The sequence below is a fragment of the Cupressus sempervirens genome, chromosome 5 (assembly GCF_028749045.1).
Source record: "Cupressus sempervirens isolate cs-2001-9-10 chromosome 5, ASM2874904v1, whole genome shotgun sequence".
Taxonomy (NCBI): domain Eukaryota; kingdom Viridiplantae; phylum Streptophyta; class Pinopsida; order Cupressales; family Cupressaceae; genus Cupressus; species Cupressus sempervirens.
This window is the reverse complement of record NC_143122.1, coordinates 593,726,210-593,752,086: the sequence shown is the minus strand read 5'-3', so window position 1 is coordinate 593,752,086 and position 25,877 is coordinate 593,726,210.

Here is a 25,877-nt window from a genome sequence, read left to right as displayed (position 1 = left end):
AGATGCATGTAGTAGGTCCGGGATGGATATTTGCATAGGGGTCCTATCGATTTGTTCAACAAGGCTATAATTAGATTATGTAGGAGCATTAGGTCTACTAGGGGGTGTATGTCTAGTAGAGGTAGTAGGTCTAGATGGAACTCTAGGTAGAGTGATCATGGTATGACATGTAGTGATAGTGCAATGAGGGTATTCAACCTTTAAAGTGAATGTGGATATGTAGGAATTAGACTCATTGAAATAGTTGATGGTGTAGTCATATCCAGTGCATGTGTAATTCAAATTTCCTTGTGAGTTTGAGTTTGAATTGGAGCCCTTCTCTTTTTCATGATTACCCAAAGGATCTTTGAAACTAGTGTGATCAAAGCTGGATGTTAGCAGTGATGGATCAACTATGATCACATCATCATTAGTAAGGTCTTGTATTGCATTTTTTAGCTGAAAACATGATGAGGTCTTATTAGCTGAAAACAATTTTTTTTGTCATCCTACTAAGAAGCTTTAGTTAGTGGTTCATCTTTGATTAGAGGTAATTGTAGGAAGTTATTATTGAGTAATTGTTGAAGTGTAGTATCAAGAGGTATCCCCAAGGGTGTGAATTTTCTATCTTTGCTTCTAGGATGTCTTTGAGGTCCATCTTGTGGGAAAGTCTTAGTTTTTTGTTGTGGAGGTGGTGTTTGATTAAGAGTTTGTGAATTGGGTTTGCACCTTTCAAAGTTAGTTGATGTTGTGTTGTGTTAATTGTACGTACATCCACAATGCCATCATTTGGCACATTCTTTTTTTGGACAAATTTTTTTCCTTGTCATTATATGAGTTGGTGTGTGTTTTCCTTTTTCATCTTGAGGATTTTCATACGGATAAGAGCATCTTCACTACTAGCCCCTTTTATCATCAGTTTAGAAATGGTGCTTGGATTTTTTATTTTGAGTTCATACATTAAGTCGGGGACATAATTTTCAATGTATAGGTTAATTTTTTTGTTCTTTAGGAATGTCTAGTGAGCATTGACTGACTAAGATTCTCCAACACAGTAAGAGTGTCATAAATGGTTCTCCCATCTTTTGTTTAGTTGAGAAAAAATCACAGAGTGTTACCTCATTTTTAATGTTAAAGGAAAAGTGGAAGATGAATTTGTTTGCCAACTTTGACCAAGATTTGATAGTACTAGGAAGTTTGGAATACCATTCAAGTGCAGGCCCACCCAAAGAATGAGGGAACAATCTCATGAGGTAGGTGGGCTCATCATTGAATTTGGTAAAAGAGGCACAAAATTCTCACATGTGATCAATAGGGTTGGCTTTTCCTTGGTATTTTGTGAATCTTGGAGCCTTGAAGTGTTTTAGGAATGGAGGCATATACAAAATTTTATCAAATGGATTAGGACATAGGTCCCTTTCTGTATATAGAGCCCATTTCTTTTGGACTCCCAATGCCTTGACTTGTTTGGAAAGTTGTTTGAATTATTGTAGTAGTTCTTCATTAGGTTTTTTCATAATAGTTTTTTCTTCAAGTCTTTTGTGTCTATGAGTAGATTGCTTCCTATAGTGAGAACTATGTCTACTCAGTTCTAAGCTGTCACCTTCTAGAATATCCCTATCCCAGCAAGGGTGTACCCTATAGTGTCACTAAGTGGGGGAGGTATGTTAGTACCATGAAGAAAAAAGGGTTTGGTTGTGGTAAATGTTGAGGTACTTGTTGTGATATTTATTTTGGTACTTGTTGTGATATTGACTATGATTATTGTACCATGTGTTATTGTTGCATCACTTGTTGTGGTAGTTATTGTACCATTTGTAATGGTTGTTGTTGAGATACCTTTTTTGGTTGCACGTGAGATCATGTATGTGACTATTGTTATAGAGGTATATGTGGCACATGTTATTTTTGCAACAAGTGTTGCTGATATGAATTTTTTTGCTTAAGGCATCTTTGTTATTCCAACTATTATTTGAGTTGCTCTTGTTGTTTAGCAAACATGGCTTGTTGTTTTTGGAATTTTTGTTCATAAATTGCATGTAATTCAAGTGGATTTCCATTGGATTTCATATTAGGGATGTTGGATGCTTGCACAAATTGAGGTTGTTGTTGTTGTGGTTGATGTTATTGTTGATATGTTGAATGAGTATTGAGTGGATTTAAACTTGGTTATGGATTGGAACTATTAAGTCCTTGTACCACTGTAGGTTGATGTTGTCATGGGAGTTTTTTTATGTCCTTGAGAATTGAATATTCTATTTGATTCATTGTTTTGATATTTTTGTGTGTTAGATGCTTCTCCTTGGGACATCATATTGACTTGACAATGAGATGTGTTCCTTTTGGGAATGAGTGTAATGTCAATAAGACTCTTCCTTTGTATGTCCATAGTGATTGTTGCAATTTATGTTCCACATGTTGTACTCATGAGAGGCTCCATAAAATTTGATGTCAAAACATTTGGAAGAGTTAGGAGCAAAGGTGTGTTTTGTTGATTTTCCTCCAAAGGAGGTATGTTTGGCTTTCCTAGAGTACAAGTCCCTTTAGGTACATCTTATTGTTGCATCATGTGATTGAGATCAAGTCTTAACATCCTTTTGGGATATTTAGGAAGAGTCTTGTTTTCCTTTATTGGTTGTGGTTTGTCAAACAAGGGATTACTTTTGATGTGTTCAAATGTACTATGGAGGATTTCGATGGTTGATTCTTGATGGGACCTTATAGGTGCCATTATTGTGTTTGAAAAATATAAAGGTTTTTTTACCTTATCTAGGCCCAAATTGAGCATGGTTTCTATGTTTTAGAGTGTTGAATTGGTTTGATGTTTGAACTTAGGCCCTCCAAGTTTGGGTTGAATTTGACAATTTCTTAGGCTACCAAAAGTTTAAAGTTCTTTTAGAAGGTTTTGTCTTGACATGCCCTAGCCATTTCTTCATTTGTGATGTCATAATCAATGTTAGAGTCATCACTTAAGTGTATAATACCTTGTTGTTTGTTTGATATGTTAGTGTTGAAGGTATTTGTGTCGGATTTGCTAAATTTGAAGGAGTGTGTTTGTTCATCCTCAAGTGTGGTTGGTACACTTCCACCTCTAGATGGTATTGGTACAAATATGGGTTCAAAGTTAGGAATCCATTGAACCATCCCATGTATAGGGGAAGTTTTTGAAGGAAACCTCATATTAGGCGCATTTTTTAGGGTTTTTTATATCATCTCTTGATTATGGTGATCTTGCAGACACATGTTTAAGGGGTCTACAAGTAGCGGTTGTGATGCCTTGATTTGGTCTTCATCAAATGTTTGTTGGGTTTTATTGCTCTTCTTTGGTCCTTGATGAGGTTTTGATTGCATTTGTGGTTCAAAGATCAAGGGTTGGTACATTTCTTTGGGTCTCTTAGCTAACTATGTCCTTGTGAGTGTTGGCATGATACCTAAGGATGCTGATGTAATGGAGGAAAACCTAAATGGACTCCTTGCCTCCCAAGTGCTCACCTAAACTACCAACTACACTCAAATAGTACCAAGTGTGTCTTTGGTGCACTTGGGGCCCCGAAGATAAGTAGTTGGTAAGTATAAGATATGCAGTTGGTAAACAGAGGTGCTAGGGTGACTAAAATGTAGAATGTGAATGATTTGAGTGATTTTGAGTGTTTTCTAAGGTTTAGGGGTGCAAGGAAAGATATAGAAGTGTAGACTAAGGTTATAGAACCTAAGATGAAATCCTTGATTACCAAGTCCACTCTAAAACTACCAACTGTGCACCTAAAGTGTACAATTGGTAAAATAGGGGTATAATTGATAAAATAGGGAAAAATTTGGAAATATGGAAGTGGGTTCCAAATGAACTAGGGTTTTGATATTCAAGATGCAAATGTCTTTGGAAAAGTATGCAAATTGCAAATGTAAATGGTGCTTTTCAATTTGACTAAATGAGATGAAAATGACCCTATGGTATGCAAAATGATGACTACGGTTAGACTTTGGACTTGGAAGTGATGTTTGAAGTTGATGTATGCAAGGTGGATTATGCAAAGGATGGTGTGCTAAGGTTGATAATGAAATTTGGGTTATGCAAAATGAGGATAAGTGATCAAGGAGACAAGTTGGTTGATAGACAAGCTGATAGGGTTTAATAGTGGAAATGATGCTAGGGTTTTGAAAAATGCAAGATGAAGGTGCTATACCACTAGAATAAGTCAAAATGACATTTAGGTAGACTAGGAATATGAAAATGTTATGATAAGGCCATATGCAAGGTTTTTTAACTTAGGTGAAATCTTTGAAAGGTATTAACCTAAGAGTTTAACACTATGACAATAGACTTTGGATCTTGACCAAAAAGAGACAATAGTGAAAAGCTCAAAATGAAAAATTCAAATCCATCTTGACATAGATAGAGTTTGACAAAATAAAATGATAAAAGAAAATTATAAAATGACCATGGTCAAGATCCATTATCCATTGACACAATGAAATACTCTAGGGTCCATATTTTTGTTTAGATTTTGGACTAAGTTCAAATGTTTCAAGTTCAAAATGATGTTTAGGTCACTTGAAATGGTGGTGATGCTAATCAAATATGAAATATGAAATCGTCCTAAGATGCAAAATGAGATTTTGGGTGCAAGATTCTATTTTGGTTAATATGTAGAATGGGGACCTACAGAGGTTTCTTGATGTAGTTTTAGGGTCCCAAAATGTAGTTTGGAGGCCCTAAATGGTCATTTGGGTATCCAAATATGCTTTGACAGCACCAAGTGTGCTCAAATAGTACCAAATACACCTATGGTACACTTGGGGCTAGTTTGGACACAATTGGTAGTTTCACGGTGCAATTGGGACACTAGGTTGAATGTTTGCTGATTTTGAGTTGGGTGGTGGCTAAGTTGCTATGCCAAAGAGCTAGGATGTTGGCAATAATGTTATGATTGGATTAGAGATGTAGAATGGAGGTTATTACTTAAAGGATAAAGCCCTAAGTGAAGATAATGATGGTTGGAACATGCAAAATGCAGACTAGGGCTTGTTGAGATAGGGGGGCTTATCCAAGTATCTCAAGATACTATTAAAGTCTCAAAATGCTATTTGGAAGTCTAAACTATCTTCTCAAACTACCAAGTGCTCTCAAATAGTACTAGCTATTCCCATGGTGCAATTGGGGCTAGTTATAACACAGTTGGTAGTTTCAAAGTGCAGTTTGTAAGCTGGGCTAAAACTAAGGTGATTTTGGGGTTTTGTGGTTTCCAGATTGATGTTACAAAGAGTCAAAGGGAAAAGGATAGTGCTAAGACTAGGATGAAGGTTCAAAATGAAGTTAAGACACCCAAAATGATGGTTAAAGTGTGCAATATGGAGGTTGGGTAATGCAAGAATGCCAATGAGAAATGCAAAGTGTAGATTTTGGGGTTGTAAGGCAAAGACTAAGGGATGCAAACTAAACCCTAATGGATGCAATATGAAAGATAAGGGATGGAAAATGAAAACTACTAGGATGCAAAATGAAGCCTAGATGATGCAAGTATGAGGCTCAAACTATGGTGAATGCAAGTGAGTGTTATGCAAAGATGAAACCTAATGCCAAGCACTCCTAGGGACATAGTCTTCTATGTTTTCAATGTTTCAAAGTTTTTTGGACCAAAGTTTGCAAAGGTTGTACCATTTTGACAATGTTTAAAGTTTTGATATAGTTTGAATAGTATCCAAGGTGTAAATTTGCAAGTTGGTTTTTATCTTGATTAATGTTTTACACACATAAGACACAATAAGATAAGAATAGTTGTTGTGAAAAGTGAAAAGACACACCACAACCTAGGCTTTAGGATTGTATCCACTGAACTCCTACTTGAACTAAAGTTCAACCATGCTTATCTAAAGTAGAAAAATTAGAATCTTGGTTCCATAGGCTTGCCCTTACAACACACTCATTTCTCAAGGCTGCCAAGATCTGCTTTCCAAGGGGCATGGCTTCCCAAGGGACTGTTGTAATGCCCCACCCGGAGATCCTTGGAAACAAGGATTCAAATCAAGCCAAGATATTTTTTTTTTACAAGTATGAATGCACATGACAACATCATACAGGGATCACAATGATCGCAACGGAAGACTTCACCACCATCCCGGCAACCAACGAATCTCCAAACGCCACCACCAAACTGACACACACAACCAAAGCCAACAACGAAAACGCACATGATGAGGGTACAAGAAACAACCACTCATCAAGAAAACACCAAGCTGGGGTAAAATGTAGAATCCCGAAGTTTGGCTAAGCCTGAAATCCTGAAGCCCTGAAAATTGGCTAAGTCTGGATTTCTGAAGCCCTGAAATCTCCTAGAATCCATAACTTATCTACGAGAGGTCTGAAACCTATCTCAAACGATTTGTCGCATATATTAAAATATATCTTAAGTATAAGGAATTACCCTTATACTTAAACAATATATTTTAAACCCCTAGGAAATCTGTTTTGAACCAAGAAGGTGTAAAAACAAAAAGGGTGTCCAAAACCAACTTTTGAACTTTCATCCGACAAGCCTAGATAGTCCCTATTTCTCGCGCAAGAAAGAAAATTGGTCTCGAGTTTCGTGCGATATCTTTCACCGCCTCGCGCGATAAAGTGCACACTTCACACGAGGACTACTGAGCTTCGCGCGAGGATTCACATTCTCGTGTGAGGATTCCTATGCGCTGCGCGAAGATTTACATTCTCACGCAGGAAGTGTATTCTTTTGCGCGAGGAAGAAACAGTCTCGCGTGAGGAAACAAATCAGCGTGACACAAAACACAAACAAAAAGCTAAACAAACAAGGAAACCTCCACACTAGGGAGTACCGGATCCACGTAAATCGAGGAATGAACACTCGAGAGCACTAATAGCAAGGAAAGAGAAGCATCTAACCATCAAAAACATAAAAGCAAATCACATACTGAAATAAACATTGCAATGAACAAAATACATTTCAAAACTAAACAACCAAATAAATGTGTGGTTCCTCCCAACCGTCAATAGCATCATAGGACCATTGTGGGTCCTAGCCATCCCCCGCGCGTAACATCCCAAGCCACCAACCAAATCATTGGTACTGTTGTAATAGGGATGTCACTACTAAAAACATGCAACAATATAAGTACAAGGAAATATAACATGCTAGTGATAATGCATAAGATAATCCTACAGTAGATAACATCACCTATCACATGCTAAACAGCAGTAAGCAACAGATATACTACTAAATCAAATAACGTCATATAATCATATGCTAAACATCATGATAAGGGAATGCGTCAAGTAAACTAACATCATCTAATCATGATATAAAAGCATCCAAATGAAAGCATAAATAACTAGAAAGCATAGTCTGGAACCCGAAGTACCAAGTGAAGACATCCAGCAACGGTCGCACTAGGACAAAAGATCATCTCTATACACCGATCCCTAGCAGTGGTGAAGGTAGCTACGCCTCCCAACCACGTGGCACCTATAGGTCCACACCTGCCATGCTAATGGAGATAATGACCCAACCAAAAACACACATAAAGCACAACATCCAAGGCTAACACTCACGCCAGACAGTATGATGGCTGCAACCAAGAACCTAAGACAATGCAAGGAGAAAAGGTCCTGGTCAGACACTCAAAAGGCTACTAAGTAGGGGCTAACATCATGGAGAGTCGCTTGGCATCGACAAGCCCAAGCTCGGATCGTGTGTTTCAACTCCTCAACGGAGGGCCCTGCACACACATTTTATTATCTTAAGTTTTATTATTAGTCACACATTTTCTTTAATTATCACTTATTTAAAACTTCCTCTGCCAACCCTATGGGACTAAGGTCACCAGGCTACGAGATAGAAGCCCCCTCCATATGCTACCCTACCCTACCCATGCTCATCCTATGACAAGTGCCCGTGGGCATGCATACTCCCATCCCAACCCCAATGATCATAACTTCCGGCAAATCCACAGAAGATCGGGCCTCGCAAGTCACCCAACAAATGTACGCATACGTACTCGTGTGTGGCGCACCACCATCACAAAGATCATAACACAAGGACAGGAATGAGAACACAATGCAAAGAAAACACCCAACTAAAAGCAACACGGGAAGGACGAATTCTACACGAATCCCAAAGCCAATAAAATTATACATCATGAAAACACTCAACCGGCCTCAATCCGAGAGTATGGATTCTACACGAATCCCAATGATGTAACAAGACCAAACATCATGAACTCACTCAATCGGCCCCAATCCGAGAGTATGGATTCTACCCAAATCCTAGCGTTCATGAAACAAAAGCAAAGGTCTAAAGGAAACCATAACACCAGGTAAAAAGTCACTCAACCGAACACAACGTCGAGAGTACGGATGTGACATGCATCCCAATGCAACATAAAAGTGCAAAAGTGGTCTGACTGATATCCAAACAGATCATCAAGGTCCACGACTCACATTGTGCCAAGAAAACTCAAGAAAATAGGGTGGAACGCAAAACGAGGTAAAAACTCCAAAAATTGGAAAACTTCAAAATTAAAACCCGTTTTGCCTTTGGGTTCAAAAACCCCAAAAATCCAAAAATAAATGAAATCGGACACTGTATGCAAAAATGACCAGCATAACGGTGTAAAACTCCAAACCCTCTTCCCAAAAAATAGGGAAATGTTCATACCCGCCCAACCGGGTAGAACTAACATACAAAAACGGAGGGAAACACTAGTTCTCAGCCTCCAAACAAACGGCTACCAAAAATAGAAGCTGAAATGGAGTAGAAACAATAAAACAGGAAAGCCCTACCTCACAGCCAAAAGGGCAAAACGGGAATCTGAACCATAAAATAAATATCTTGCAAAAGTAGCTGAAAATCGCGGCAATCCAAGGTTTCCCCGAGCTGGATCCAACGAGCCCAACCTCACGACGATCCCATGCCCGTAGCTCCCACAACGAACAAAATAGTAAATCCTCATGAAGAGGATTTTGGGTTTTACTCTCCAACTTTCCAATTTGAAAGTGAGAAGTGAGGAATTAAATTCCTTTTTGGATATTTATTCACTTTTCGAGTGAATAATCGATTAGAGAAAATAACCAGCCAACCTAGTTAAATCCCAAATCGACCCAAACGAAAACAAGCTATTCCTATAAATAGGAATTCATCTATGGCAAAGCTGCCAGAAATTAAAATAAATCAATTAAAAAGCCCGAAAACTCAAAAACACATAAATCTCCTGAACAACTTTCGCGACAAAGAAAAACTCTAAATGCACAGACATGCTTACTGGTCTAATCACATAATGCAAATGAGTTCGGATTTACTAATCACCAAAAAGTTTAAATTAAACATTTAATTAAAGGATACATCGACCATATAAGGACGACATTGGTAAAATATGAATGGCTGAATCACTAACTCCATGTGCCACTGCCAGGGATATAAATCCTGCACACTAAACAACACGATCAAGTGCAATTGCATATAATAACATAGCCGAAGAAATAAATGCATTAAATCACCTAATTTAACCATTTATTTAATTATATTAAAATAATCTATTTACATCACTCACATTCGCATAAAGCATAACAACGCAAGAATGAAGTAAATAACCATAGCATTAAATCCATCACATAACAAAATCAGAGGTATGTCCAAATACCAGATAACCAGATATCATCATAAAACACACTGTCATCTCAAAATGGCATCATCATGCAATATGATTAACTGAATAGCATAGTAGTCTAAAATCCATGATACTAAAATCAAAGTGTAACATCTGACCCTCAGGTCCTTTCAAATGTAAACATAACATGAGTAACAAATATCTCTCAGATCAAAATAAAACAAGGTAAATGTCCACAACACATAACCAAATAATCCAACAAGAACAATCCATTTCTAATCATTAATGCATTTAATAAGGCACTTAAAACACATAAACGAACACAGTCATAAACATGACTAACCACTACTATAGGAACCTAGTCCAGTGTAGCATGGTAATAGTACACAGTGCAATCTCTACACACATCTCAAGGTAATCACGGAACAACCTCATGATACCACATCGATCCTGGTAACCACTGGCACAAACCTCAATGAACCAAAAATCACATCAAAATCTCAAAGATCAGTCAAAAGCATAATCAACGCAACTAATAAAGAAACATAAATCCAAACACCTCAAAAATTTAGACCACTCAGGGTCACAATCATGATCCATCACAACAAAAGATCAGCAAGGTTGCATCGATCAGGACAACTTAGGAAAGTCCAATGGGAGAGGCACTACATCATCCCCCCCAAAGACTAGGCTTACTCCCGGAAGCCTGCAATCCAATAATAGAAACAAAACACACCAAGAACAAAATCCTAAGTGAGCAATAGGAATGACTCAACAACTCTATACAAGTCAAACCCAAATCACTCCAACATTCTCCAACCATCACATTAACCCCCAAATAGGTTAACCACGAGAGAATGGATGTTACACAGACACAAGGTCCTCCAACAAGGAATCTTCTATGCGCTAGGAAAAACCATCTAGCCATAAAATCAACAATACAAGGTAAGGAACAAGCCACTCTACCTTGTCAACAGGTGCCCAACCATGACATGCACCAACCACAAGGCCACAAAAATAGGTCAAAACACTAAGCACTTCCAACAAAAGTTGGAATCATGGGGAATAAACATCCCAAATTCCCAAGAATACTATCATGTCACACATGATCATTCTGGAATCCACATAAACTCACCCTTAGAACAAAGAGGATGAAAGTTTATCAACAAAAGGACACACTCCAAAAGACTACTCACCACCAAGCGTAGGAGCACAACACCTCACCAAGGCACAAAAGCTCAACTATCACCGGGAACTAGGGTAATATAACCCAACCAGACAAGATGTCACCTTCTCACAAGGTTCAAAGACTTTCGTCAGTGGACACAATCATCAAATGTTTGCATACCAACTCACGAGATGGTAACATGTGTCAAACGATACCATGTCCCTCTAGCCCCATGCTAGGAAAGCTACACCCAAACTACCGCTAACTCAATCTCTAGCCTCAAGTCCACAGTTAAAGAGAAAACTTGACTGAGACAATCCACATGAAGATATAGGCTTAGGGAGAAGGATACTACAGAGTGTAGGACTGAGAGGGAGTCGCTCTCAACCTCTGCACAAAATCAGCCCAAGATGTGTTAGGAAACTCACAATTTCACCAACCATCAACATACTCACCTGAAAACACCAACTGAGCTATTGGCATACCCACACTAGCCTACTCTCTCAAGAGAGAAATAATATGGAGATGTGCCCAAGACAACATCCAAAAAGGAGAATCTAGACTCATCAAAGAACTGAGTCACTCCCAAAAGACAAGGCAAAATCAATCCTGAGCAAGGAATGCTCACAAACCACACTACACCTCACAAGGGCAGTTTAGTACAATAGGAAGCACAAAAACCCAAGCACGAACCCCAAACAAGTACCTAGTAGATTATGAAGACAAGATAACTCTTCCATTATGAATAACATGAATAACTCTCCAATGGCCATGAATACGATATGTCATGATTGAGTTGGCCTCTACTCGAAAAGGTACTCAGAACATCGATCAACAACTCCAAAAGCCATAGCCTCACAGCCGAACTCAGATTGAATCCATTTGAAAAGCGTTGAAAAGATATTGACAGGGACTACAACAAGAAGAAGCTAAGAGAGACCAAGACCTACGATTTGAGCCACCACTCAAATCAAAACAACAAGGAGAAAACCAACCGCCTCGGTCACTACGACAAGCAACGGATGAAATGTCCAAATCCAAACAAGAGCAAACATGCCCAAAACAACATAAGGCATGGAGAGAAAGGTAAATCACACATTGAAACCATCATTACTCTTCTTTCATAATTTCATTAATTAAACATAATATAAGCACTAATGCATAATGAACTGAAAGATTTCAAGCAAGGGTCCAAGAGTCACCATAAAACAAGTACATACCTTTCAATTTCTTTCAAAAATAACATTAAGTTTAATCACCATTTAAACCATTCAGATACAATAACAAATTTAGATCTAACAAAGACACACTAGCATGTTCTCCATGATATTATCCCTTGAACATACTACTAGAGGTTCAAGATGAACATGATAGAGTCACAACCCACAACTGGGCAGCAATAAAACACATTTAGAATAGTCATCATGAAACAAAATAAAAAGCCCAAATGGGAGAATTGCCGATTCCAACAGTAAGTACCAGAAAGAGCTCATTTCAACAATAAGTCAAATGTGACAACTGCCACAAAGAGAGCCATAGATAAAATTTGATGACTACTCCAAGAGAGGAAAATACTAAAACCAAAGCTAGCCCAACAACATGAGGAAAGTACCTCCAGCCAAATAAAATAAGGCATCAAACAAATCACATTACAGGTGATGACTGAGTACAGTCACACAAGAGGGGTAAATCACCACACAATGCTAAGGAATACATCATCCTAGCAATTTTAGAGAACACACTCACACACATCAAATAGTATACCATCAGTAATCTCATGCATATGCAGAAAGCAATAATTTCCATGCAATGCAACATTTAAATATCCATCAAATTAATAAAAATTTCCATAAGCTTAAGAAGTAATCAGATTGGGGACTTACGTCATTAACCCAAGGATATAATGAAAACCTACTCTATGCAATGATTCACAATAAACACTCATTTTCAATGAAAGGAACCATTTCATCATTATAACAACAAAATAAAGAATCACAATAAGATTCATCTATTTACTTACAACAAGGAGAAAGCAAGGAACAATGCACCTAACTCCACAAGGAGAAATGAGAAGAGGCACACAAGGCCAACACATGGACACCAATCAGTGGTTCCATACAAATAGAGTCACACAAGCAAGCAACCAACCAAGGCACATCGATCCCACCTACAAAGCCAAGAAGACTCACTTCCTTCTCCACACACTACTCTAGTTGCATCTATTGGACAAGCAAGTCCATCACGAGTAGATACCAAAGCAACAAAGATCACGAGTCCTCATCAGGAAACTTGCACTCAACCAACACAGCAACAACTACATGGGCAACATAACACAGAGATCCCAATGTTTGAACATGGGCTCTGATACCAGATGTAATGCCCCGCCCGGAGATCCTTGGAAACAAGGATTCAAATCAAGCCAAGATATTTTTTTTTTACAAGTATGAATGCACATGACAACATCATACAGGGATCACAACGATCGCAACAGAAGACTTCACCACCATCCTGGCAACCAATGAATCTCCAAACGCCACCACCAAACTGACACACACAACCAAAGCCAACAACGACAATGCACATGATGAGGGCACAAGAAACAACCACTCATCAACAAAACACCAAGCTAGGGTAAAATGCAGAATCTTGAAGTTTGGCTAAGCCTGAAATCCTGAAGCCCTGAAAATTGGCTAAGTCTGGATTTCTGAAGCCCTGAAATCTCCTAGAATCCATAACTTATCTCCGAGAGGTCTGAAACCTATCTCAAACGATTTGTCGCATATATTAAAATATATCTTATGTATAAGGAATTAACCTTATACTTAAATGATATATTTTAAACCCCTAGGAAATCTGTTTTGAACCAGGAAGGTGTAAAAACCAAAAGGGTGTCCAAAACCAACTTTCAAACTTTCATTCGACAAGCCTAGATAGCCCCTGTTTCTCGCGCGAGAAAGAAAACTAGTCTCGAGTTTAGCGTGAGATCTTTCACCGCCTCGCACGAGAAAGTGCACACTTCGCACGAGGACTACTGAGCTTCGCGCGAGGATTCACATTCTCGTGTGAGGATTCCTATGCATCGCGCGAAGATTTACATTCTCACGCGGGAAGTGTATTCTTTCGCGCGAGGAAGAAATAGTCTCGCGCGAGGAAACAAATCAGCGCGACACAAAACACAAACAAAAAGCTTAAAAAACAAGGAAACCTCCACACCGGGGAGTACCGGATCCACGTAAATCGAGGAATGAAAACTCGAGAGCACTAATAGCAAGGAAAGAGAAACATCTAACCATCTAAAACATAAAAGAAAATCACATACTGAAATAAACATTGCAATGAACAAAATACATTTCAAAACTAAACAACCAAATAAATGTGTGGTTCCTCCCAACCCTCAATAGCATCATAAGACCATTGTGGGTCCTAGCCATCCCCTGTGCGTAACATCCCAAGCCACCGACAAAATCATCAGTACTGTTGTAATAGGGATGTCACTATTAATAACATGCAACAATATAAGCACAAGGAAATCTAACATGCTAGTGATAACGCATAAGATAATCCTACAGTAAATAACATCACCTATCACATGCTAAATAGCAGTAAGCAACAGATATACTACTAAATCAAATAACATCATATAATCATATGCTAAACATCATGATAAGGGAATGCGTCAAGTAAACTAACATCATCTAATCATGATATACAAGCATCCCAATGAAAGCATAAATCACTAGAAAGCATAGTTCGGAACCCGAAGTACCAAGTGAAGACATCCAGCAACAGTCGCACTAGGACAAAAGATCATCTCTGTACACCGAACCCTAGCAGTGGTGAAGGTAGCTACGCCTCCCAACCACGTGGCACTCGTAGGTCCACACTTGCCTTGTTAATGGAGATAATGACCCAACCAAAAACACACATAAAGCACAACATCCAAGGCTAACACTCACGCCAGACAGTATGATGGCTGCAACCAAGAACCTAAGACAATGCAAGGAGAAAAGGTCCTGGTCAGACACTCAAAAGGCTACTAAGTAGGGGCTGACATCATGGAGAGTCACTTGGCATCGAAAAGCCCAAGCTCGGATCGTGCATTTCAACTCCTCAACGGAGGGCCCCGCACACACATTTTATTATCTTAAGTTTTATTATCAGTCACACATTTTCTTTAATTATCACTTATTTAAAACTTCCTCTGCCAACCCTATGGGACTAAGGTCACCAGGTTGCGAGATAGAAGCCCCCTCCATATGCTACCCTACCCTACCCATGCTCATCCTATGACAAGTGTCCGTGGGCATGCATACTCCCATCCCAACCCCAATGATCATAACTTCCGGCAAATCCACGGAAGATCGAGCCTCGCAAGTCACCCAACAAATGTACGTGTACGTACTCGTGTGTGGCATACCACCATCACAAAGATCATAACACAAGAACAGGAATGAGAACACAATGCAAAGAAAACACCCAGCTGAAAGCAACATGGGAAGGACGGATTCTACACGAATCCCAAAGCCAATAAAATCATACATCATGAAAACACTCAACCGGCCTCAATCCGAGAGTATGGATTCTACACGAATCCCAATGATGTAACAAGACCAAACATCATGAAATCACTCAATCGGCCCCAATTCAAGAGTATGGATTCTACCCGAATCCTAGCGTTCATGAAACAAAAGCAAAGGTCTAAAGGAAACCATAACACCAGGTAAAAAGTCACTCAACCGAACACAACGTCGGGAGTACGGATGTGACATGCATCCCAATGCAACATAAAAGTGCAAAAGTGGTCTGATTGATATCCAAATAGATCATCAAGGTCCACGACTCACATTGTGCCAAGAAAACTTGAGGAAACAGGGTGGCACGCAAAATGAGGTAAAAACCCCAAAAATTGGAAAACTTCAAAATTAAAACCCATTTGGCCTTTGGGTTCAAAAACCCCAAAAATCTAAAAATAAATGAAATCGGACACCGTATGAAAAAACGGCCAGCATAATGGTGCAAAACTCCAAACCCTCTTCCCAAAAAATAGGGAAATGTTCATACCTGCCCAACCGGGTAGAACTAACATACAGAAACGGAGGGGAACACTAGTTCTCATCCTCCAAACAAACGGCTACCAAAATAGAAGCTAAAATGGAGCAGAATCAATAAAACGGGAAAGCCCTACCTCACAGCCAAAAGGGCAAAACGGGAATCTGAACCATAAAATAAATATCTCGCAGAAGTAGCTGAAAATCGTGGCAATCCAAGGTTTCCCTGAGCTAGATCCAACGAGCCCAACCTCGCGATGATCCCATGCCCGTAGCTCCCACAATGAACAAAACAGTAAATCCTCATGAAGAGGATTTTGGGTTTTACTCTCCAACTTTCTAATTTGAAAGTAAGAAGTGAGGAATTAAATTCCTTTTTGGATATTTATTCACTTTTCGAGTGAATAATCGATTAGGGCAAATAACCAGCCAACCTAGTTAAATCTCGAATCGACCCAAACGAAAATAGGCTATTCCTATAAATAGGAATTCATCTATGGCAAAGCTGCCAGAAATTAAAATAAATCAATTAAAAAGCCCAAAAACTCAAAAACACATAAATCTCCTGAACAACTTTCGTGACAAAGCAAAACTCTAAATGCACAGACACGCTTACTGGTCTAATCACATAATGCAAATGAGTTCGGATTTACTAATCACTGAAAGGTTTAAATTAAACATTTAATTAAAGGATACGTCGACCATATAAGGATGACATTGGTAAAATATGAATGGCTGAATCACTAACTCCATGTGCCACTGCCAGGGATATAAATCCTGCACACTAAACAACACGATCAAGTGCAATTGCATATAATAACATAGCCAAAGCAATAAATGAATTAAATCACCTAATTTAACCATTTATTTAATTATATTAAAATAATCTATTTACATCACTCACGTTCGCATAAAGCATAACAACGCAAGAATGAAGTAAATAACCATAGCATTAAATCCATCACATAACAAAATCAGAGGTATGTCCAAATACCAGATAACCAGATATCATCATAAAACACACTGTCATCTCAAAATGGCATCATCATGCAATATGATTAACTGAACAACATAGTATTCTAAAATCCATGATACTGAAATCAAAGTGTAACATCTGACCCTCAGGTCCTTTCAAATGTAAACATAACATGAGTAACAAATATCTCTCAGATCAAAATAAAACAAGGTAAATGTCTGCAGCACATAACCAAATAATCCAACAAGAACAATCCATTTCTAATCATTAATGCATTTAATAAGGCACTTAAAACACATAAACGAACACAGTCATAAACATGACTAACCACTGCTATAGGAACCTAGTCCAGTGTAGCATGGTAATAGTACACAGTGCAATCTCTACACACATCTCAAGGTAATCACGGAACAACCTCATGATACCACATCGATCCTGGTAACCACTGGCACAAACCTTAGTGAACCAAAAATCACATCAAAATCTCAAAGATCAGTCAAAAGCATAATCAACGCAACTAATAAAGAAACATAAATCCAAACACCTCAACAATGTAGACCACTCAGGGTCACAATCATGATCCATCACAACAAAAGATCAGCAAGGTTGCATCCATCAGGATGACTCACAAAAGTCCAATGGGAGAGGCACTACAACTGTTGTCTCTACTATAGACTGTGAGAATGTAGGATGTCTTCACGGGCATGGGTGACCCCTTGAGATGGTGGATAGAAAGGTTTTTGGCCACTAAAACAAGGTTTTTAGTAAGGGAATCTCATTTGGAAAGTGAATGATAAACTTACTCAAAAGGTCTTCCAGCCCCAAGAATCGAGGTTTGACACACCACAGCTATACTGGAGGAGAACTATCATGCATCAATACCATAGACAAGGCATTAACCATGTTGAGTTTTATATAGTGGCTATAACATTGACTTGGCTTTGGCCCATTACCACTTTGAAGTCATCCTCTGGCATACCCAATTAGGTATCTTAGTCCAAGGCAGGCTTCTTATAGAAGTCACATGGATTTCTCTTACACCCAAGATCCATGAATGAAGAGGGGAGAGGATACAACCATGTAACTCATAGGGTTTTAAACACCATAGACATGCCAAATAAAATAGAAAAATTTCATTTTAAAGTGCTAAATGAAGTGTTATTTAATCTAGGAAATCCACATGCATAATTTAGACAAGCACATTAGGGTCTTTGACAATGTCCTACAAACAAGTATTAGTAGTTTGTAAAGATTATGTCTTCATCCAATGATCACCACATGTTGCAAATAGACCATTAGTAACATGAAAAAATCTAATCTAGGTCCTAGAAAGAAATAGAAACCCTAGATGCAGATTCTGAGTGAAATGTGTGCTTTCTGTGAACCAACTAGGCTATGACAGAGTGGACTATGCCCTAGAAGGCCAAAATGGCTTAGGATGCCCCCAAGTGTACTTAGATGGTGCTAATTACATCAATAGTGCATTTGGGGCCTAGAAGGGCATAATTGCTAGTTTCTGGGTGCAATTGGAAGACTAGGTGCATACTATGGAGAATTGGGCCCTAAATAATACCCAAAAACTAAAATTTCAAACTCTACCCACCCAGGTGTGCTCAAATAGTGTAGACTACACCCATGGTGTAGTTGGGGCCTAGAAGGGCATAATTGGTGGTTTCTAAATGCAATTGGTTACTTGGGAATAGTAGATGGGGGATATGATGACTCCTAGGCTCCTAAAATTGCCTCTTAGGGGTTCCAAGTGTGCCCTGATAGAGTAGAGTGCACCCTAGGACAACAATCTAAAAAAATGCATAAAAAGAGAGCATATAACCACGTTATTGGACCCCCTAATTAATTGAGATGTGATAAGGAGGTGTATATAGTTATTATACCCTTCCAAGTGACCTCCTTCCTTCCACCTACAAGTATAAACACAAAAAACCCAAGTAAGTTAAGCATATTTACGTCAAGTTCACTATTTGTAGGACTAGAAAATGGGCTAATGTATAACATACTATGAGAAAATCACAAACCCAATAAGCATACATTGACACCCTCTAGTCTACCATGAAAGAAAAATAAACGAAGAAAGCAATACAATGTTAAAAACCCCCTCTTTCATTTGTAGCTCCCATGTCCTTCTCTCTTCTCCATATGATATAGCTCCAATTTCCTATAGTGCACACAATTTGGAAGCAAAGCCTATGGTAATGATAATTCTATGAGAATACTAGAAGATGTGATTTAAGCTTGAGAGAGAGAGAGAGAGAGAGAGAGAGAGAGAGAGAGAGAGAGAGAGAGAGAGAGAGAGAGAGAGAGAGAGAGAGAGAGAGAGAGAGCAAGAGCAAAAGACTAAGAAGCCAGGGACCAAAAATGTGAGGAAGAATGCTCATTTTATAATCAATTTGCAAGATGAGAGCATTGAAATTGTCACCTTGGATATGCAATTTTGCAAGAGATTCCTTTGAGAACCCATGACACATATAACAGAAGATGTAAAATGTAGGATTGTATGATGCTTTGGAAGCCAAATGTGGCTATACATGGAAGAAGATCTATGATGCATCATATGACACCTCAAACCCACTTAAAGCCAAGATTCTATGACAAAGGAAGCCAAATATAGATATGTGTAAGGGAATACAAATATATGGATTATGACATATCTTAACCAACTATAAAAGGAGAATCCATGATGTGTCATGTGCATATGTCATGATATTATGTGGGATATTTGAATTAAATCACATAAGATGCACAATCACATAAGACACATAGACAACCTATTCAAATTTCTACAAAGATGCACAAGTTCAACTGGGGGATGTCCTTGACATACAAAAGGTACGTGCTAAACTTCATAGATGAAAGAGAATATTTCCAAACAACTAGGAGGAAATGGTAACCCAATCTCCACCTTCACTTCCCTAAGGTATAGATTTCTTTGGGGCTTACCCAAGATTGAGAATATTGTTACCTCCAAGAGGCTTGTCTTTTGATTCAAGCCTCACTATTTATACTCCACCAGAATATAGGAGTTGTAGTCATCACTTCTCTAGGAAGGCCTTCTAAAAATTAAAATAAAGATCCCTTATTTATGTTCCCCTCAAACTCCTTAACAAGTATGTAAGAAGAAAACAAAAACAAGAAAATCTTGGGCATTAAAGGAAAAATGTGTTTATTTTAAACCCAAAAACAAATGTGAATGGTTGATTTTAAACCCTTTTTTCAATGTTGGGAAGGTACACCAAATAGTTTGATAAAAATAAATAGATGATTTTATGAAGAAAAAGAAGAAAATTATGCAAATAATTTTTTTTGGAATGTATGCATTGTGTTTGCATACTTTCCATTTTTTTTTTGCTCCTTTGACCTCCATGTTGCCTTCACAAACTTCAATAAAGTGCATGAAATCATGAATCAATATGATAATTAAAATAAAATGCATTTCATTATTTGATTCCATACAAAATGATAACTCATATCATGCATTAAACTATGTGCAAATAAAGTTCAAGCAAAACCTTAAATGCTCTTTTTTTGTTTCTTGGTTTTTGACCTAGTCAATAATATTAGATGTGTATGCTATGATTTAAACCTCAATATAAAAATTACAAAGAAGAGACCTACAAAAAAAATTAGAGACATTTTCAAAAATTCAAGAATTTAAGAAATATCTCTTCATTTGTGCCCTAGAGACCTATTTTCTAAAAACAAACCAGTTTTCCTAAATCATGTTTTGGAGATACTATTTTTGCATCTAAATTAAACAAAAGAAGAAGGAAACCCCTTTTGAATTATTAGAGCTTTCTAAAAATGTATATTTTCCTAAGAAATCCTCTGGTTTGTACCAAAAAATGGATTTTTATGAAACATAAAGAAAATCTTATAACTCATGCAAATCATATCTAGAAAAGCTGAATTTTGGACTAGGATATCTCTGCCTCATCTCTAACCTACAAAAAATTGTAGATCCCAACACCAAATTGTTTGGATGATATGATCAAATCTTTCAAAACCCTAAGGTTTTTTCTTGTAGCTCAACCTACACAAGGGTTATCCTTAAAAATCAAAGTGAGAATACTAAAAAACCATTTGATCAAATCCAATAAGTGGCTATAAAAAACAAAAAATAAGAAATGCAACTAAAATGCATGCAAGTTAAACTACTAAAATAAAAATATATAAGAAAATAGAGCAAGAAACTTTATTCAAGTCCCACAATGGGTGTTAGAGATGAATGTACATAAAATGGACTACACACACTTCAACATAGTCCTTAGATACATGATTCAAATAAGAGAAAATATGAGATTTTCATCTTGAATGATTTAGATGAATCAATTTACTGTCTTCTATCTAGACGAGGTTTTACTACATGATCTTAGAACCAAGAGCTTTAATGACCATGCTAGAGCTAGAAACGAAGGATCTAAAAGAAAAATGATGAATGTAATGCTAAGAACAAGATTTTTTTGGGGTATTTTCTATTCAAATAGAATGATTAAAGCTATAGAAGAATGAAAATTTAAGCTAAGAGATTCTACAAGAGTGGGAGTATGACACATCTCCCCACTTGCCATTTGTCCCATATTGAAGGATCTTTTTGAGAAGTGGCATTCTTTGGAATATTGTAAAAGGTGTGTCTCATATTTGAATATTTAAATTTAAATAAATGAATATTTGGAGACAATTAATTTGAAGTGAATTAATTAATCCCTTTTGGTATGTATTATTGGCTAAAGTGTATCAATTTAATAGAAATCCTTAAAATTTTATATTAAATCAATTGACTAAATAGGTATGGCTAGCTAATTTTAATAAAATAATTAGGAATTTATTTTAAGTTTGTGATTATTGAAAAATATGGATTTTATGCAAATGATATCCAAATCAAGTAGCAAAAATTGGTAGAAGAAATGCCTAATGTATTTTAGGACTTTGTCGATCAATTTAGGGATTAGGAATAAATTGGTTTAGGAAGCCAATTTTATGGTATTATAAAACCAAAAATTTATTAATTATAAATACAATATTTCATATCATCCCTTTGGTTCCTGCTTCAACCCATTCAATGCTTTATATAGTTTCCACGCCATGTTCTTGCCTTCTGAATTAGAAAAATCGTCTAGTTGTTCTATGCATACTTCTTATTCTAAGATACCATTCAAAAATATTGACTTAAAATCCATTTTACATACCTTAGATCCATTATAAACTAAAAATTCAAGAAGTATGATTTGTTAGAAATAATAGTCCACCAAGATAACTAGGGGGGGGGTGTAAGGGGGTTAATCAATTATCCAAAAATTAAAACATTTATTTTCTTTAAATAAGATTAACCATTCAACCAAAGTAAACAACAACCATAATAAGATCCACATAGACAATTACACCAAATATGTTAACTAGGGAAACCCTTGATTAGAGCGAAAACTCTGGTGGGAATGAAGCCCACATGATGATGTACTAATATAAATATTCCTTGTTAAAGGATGGACCTTGTTAGGAGTCTATTACAACATTTAGTACATAGAGTCTATGTTAGGATACTTTGAATCCATATTAGGAGATTCCAACCCTGTTAGGAGTTGTAGTACAATGTATGCAAGATGAGCCCACTGCTCAAACATGTAATTTCAACTACAAGAAGAGTTCACTGCTCAAACATAAAATTTACTATTATGTTCTTCTTTCCTTTGTTCTATTTGTTAAACCAAATACTTTTAGACCTTGTAGACTAGGCAATGAACCTCATATCTAAATATCAAACCTCAAATCACTCAGTAAAACCTTGGTAATGAAGTTTCCTTCACTTCTATTTTTCTCTGCTCAACTTCACATTCTGCTCTTTTCTATTGCTTACAATCAGTTTGCATCAATATAATTCTGTATCATCTCATCATACTATACAAAGAAAAATGTCCTTCCTTTATATTCAGTCGATAAAACAATTCCTTCAGTCATCTATTAGACCTTCTTAATTAATCATTATAGGACCACATCAAGAATATAATACACTTAGTGATAACATTAATCTTACACCTTGCAATGTGAATAACTTTTTGTACGTGCAATATTATGATGAGCGAACTTAGCCATGTCATCACCAAAATGTCTTCTACAAATCCTCAACCTTGATTCCCAGAATAAAAAGTTTACCAAAACATGCCTCTATAAACTCTATCTCAGAAAAGACATCACCAAAACTTACATAAATTCTTCCAGACTTATCATTTCTTCTTTTGATGTTAACTACATATACTAAATACTTAGAATTATCTCTTATAACCTTAGATAGTTAGAATACTCAACTAGCCATCTATACCAAGTTGATCTTTCCACTGTTCTTCTATTAGATACCACATAAAACTGCTATGTTGACATCAATGAAAAACTCAGTCATGAATGTAAAATATCATCATAGTAACATATCTACAATACCCCCCCATAGGAATACCATCAACATTCATCTCTCAAAAATCTCACAACAATCTCCCCCTTTGGCATTGATGGAAACATAGATGAAAAATGTCTAGTTCCAAGAATACCAATAAAAGACTGTTTTCCTTTCTTTTCAAATCCTCTTCATCAATTATTCTCCCCATTGATATACTTCAATGTGCTTTCTTTCAAACTATTATTTGATGTTGTACTTCTTTCAATCATACTATTCTTATGTTGAACTTCTCCAACTATCATACTATACATTCTTATTTTCATGTAAAACTTTTCCCCCATTGACATTAATGTCAAAGATTTTAACAACTAATTTTACTAAATCAAACTCTGCAACAACTTATTCTTACTAGCTCAAGTGTCCAAAGACACTGCTAAAAAACAACATCCAACCAGAGTCTTAGATGACTCTGTCCATCATAGATACTCTCCCATATAGGAAGCATTAGAATTCAATCCAAACAACAATGGTGCTTTTTTACATTGGATTGATACACTCTTGCACCTTCTACTCTGATGTAGGAAGGGGCATTACCCTCAGCATACCTTGCAAATACTCAAAAGTCTCTTTGAGAAGAAGCTTAGTGAATATATCTATAATCTACTCTTTAGTGCTCACATACTCCAATCTAATTTCCTTATTTGCAACTTTCTCTCTCAACATGTGATACTTAATTTAAATGTGCTTAGTCTTCAAATGCAACACTGGATTCTTAGACATATTTAGCATGCTTGTGTTATCACAATGTATGACAATAGGTTCACTAATTTCTATCCTTACATCCTTTAGCATCTGCTTCATCCAAACAACTTGATTGCAATTGTTTTCTATTGCAACATATTTTTCTTCCACTATATTTTGTGTTGTACAATCTTACTTCTTTCTTAGCTAGGAAACTAATCTTCCTCTAAGAAAGAAGGCTCCACCATTGGTGCTCTTTTTGTCATCCATACTAACTACCAAATCAACATTAGTATAAGCACTTAGAGTAAAATCATTAGATCTGTCATACCACAATCCAAACTTAGATGTTCCCTTTAGATATCTAAATATCCTTTTGATTATTGCATAATGTGCTTCTCTGGGATCATCTTGAAATATTGTAGCAACTCTAACTTCATTTTCTATATCCAGCCTTGTGTGAGTCAGATATTTCAAACCTCCAATCATAGATCTATAGTTCTTCCACTCAATAGTAGGTGTCTCATCCTTTGTAGATAACTTGTGTCCAGTTACCATAGATGTTCCAATGGGTTTACATGTTTTCAAATTAAACCTTTTTAGTAAATCCTTTAAGTACTTAGTTTGAGAAATAAAGATTCCTTCTTTATTCTATATAATTTGTAATCTTAGAAAATATTTCATTTCTCCTATCATGCTCATCTCAAATTATTTCTTCATCTCTTTTGCAAAATTCTCGCTTTCCTCATCATTTCCTCCAAATATGATATCATCAAAAAATATTACCAAAATCATCAAACCATCATCAATTTGTTTCCAATATAGGTTGTAGTCTACCATACCTTTTCTATATCCAAGCTTTGTCAAATACTTGTCCAACCTTGCATACTAGGTTCTTGATGTTTGTTTCAAGCCATACAATTCTTTCTTCAATTTGTATACTATATCCTTATCATCTATCAAAGAACATCCTTCAGGTTATTGAATGCATACCTCTTCTTCAAATTCTCCATTCAGAAATGCTAACTTGACATCCATTTGATATACTTTGAATTTATTTTGTACTACATAGGCTAAGGATAATCTTACTACTTCTATTATATCCATTGGAGCATAGGTCTCATCATAGTCTATTCCTTCTTGCTATGAGTAACCTTTACATATCAATCTTGCCTTGTTGACCGAGTGGTTTTAGTCTGTCCACTATAGGGTGACATATTTGGACTTACGAAGGAAAGGCTGGGGCACAAAGGGGCACACTGCCCCAAAAATGAATATACCCCCCAAATTTCTATCCCTTTGCCATAGTCATCCATCTTGTTTGTAAATACCCATTTAGTTCCTATCACATTCTTATCTATTGGTCTGGGGACCAATTCCCATGTCTCATTCTTTACCATTTGATCCAATTCCTCTTTCATAGCTCATTTCCAATAATCATCTTTACATGCTTCATTTACATTCTTAGGTTCAACTTGAGGTATCAAACACAGTTCTTCATTAACTCTACTTCTTGTCATCACACCTTTATCTTTACTTCTAATGATCTGCTCAGATGAGTGATTCTTTATCATATTCTTTCCTAAAGTAGGAGTTGCTATCTCAACTCTTGGCTCTACTAAAGGTTCTAAGCTTTGTTCCTACCTTGAATCTCCTTCATTCTGCAAATCATTGTTAGCCTCAAGAAATACTTCATCATTCATTGGCTTAGTAACAACATTATCATCTAAATTGTAACCAACTATTCTCTCTTGTATCCTAAATTTCTCATCAATTCTCACATTTTCACTTTCAATAATAGTCTTAGTTCTCAAATTATAGCATCTATAAGCCTTATTTTTTAATGAATAAACAAGAAACACACCTTCATCACTTCTAGCATCAAACTTACCAATATAATCATCTCTTTTGATGTAGAACTTACTCCCAAAAATTCTGAAATACTTA